This window comes from Odontesthes bonariensis, chromosome 11 (genome assembly GCF_027942865.1).
Source record: "Odontesthes bonariensis isolate fOdoBon6 chromosome 11, fOdoBon6.hap1, whole genome shotgun sequence".
Taxonomy (NCBI): Eukaryota; Metazoa; Chordata; class Actinopteri; order Atheriniformes; family Atherinopsidae; genus Odontesthes; species Odontesthes bonariensis.
In genome coordinates this window covers 26,906,843-26,907,424 of record NC_134516.1, presented here as the reverse complement: position 1 = coordinate 26,907,424, position 582 = coordinate 26,906,843, and the positions used below count along the sequence as shown (strand labels likewise).

At 43.1% G+C, this 582-nt stretch overlaps 1 non-coding gene across 1 annotated transcript; it reads left to right on the top strand.

The window, feature by feature from the left end:
* The first annotated feature begins 269 nt into the window (after positions 1-269).
* trnat-agu (transfer RNA threonine (anticodon AGU)) lies at positions 270-343 on the top strand. The gene has a single exon. It is a non-coding gene; the product is annotated as a tRNA-Thr (tRNA).
* The last annotated feature ends 239 nt before the right edge of the window (positions 344-582 follow it).

Below are 582 nucleotides of genomic sequence, written 5' to 3'. Positions count from 1 at the left end.
ATTGTGTGAAACTCTGAAAGCAGCAGCAGCAGAAAGTGAATATCAGTCAGTTCTGAAAGAGGCAGAGAGCTGGAAAGAGCTGCTGAAAGAAAAGAGCCACGTTGGTGGAGCGGAACTCTCTCTTAGATTAGCCAGAACTATCGAGAAAAGCCAGGCTTTCTGCGAATCCAGCTTCGTGGAACACCCCTCAGGACTTCCAAAACTTCCAGACTTCTGAACTGGGTTTCAGTTCCTGCTCTTTATTCTTTCATCAGTTTAATGAACCATGTGGCGCTGTGGCTTAGTTGGTCAAAGTGCCTGTCTAGTAAACAGGAGATCCTGGGTTCAAATCCCAGCAGTGCCTGTGGGCCTTCAGAGCTGACTATGACTTAGTGTGAGAATCTGTTGTTAGCTGAGTTCTACTGAATTCTTTGCATTGTTGGTCTTCATCCAATGAAGGGACTTTCAATGAGCATCATTGTTATTATGAGTCTGTTCTTTGGTCAGACTTCATAAAAATGTTTTTTAGAAGTCACAGTTAATTTTGGGAGAGTCTCTGGAACTCATTTCCTGAAATTTATCCAGCTCCATCTCTTTATTCCT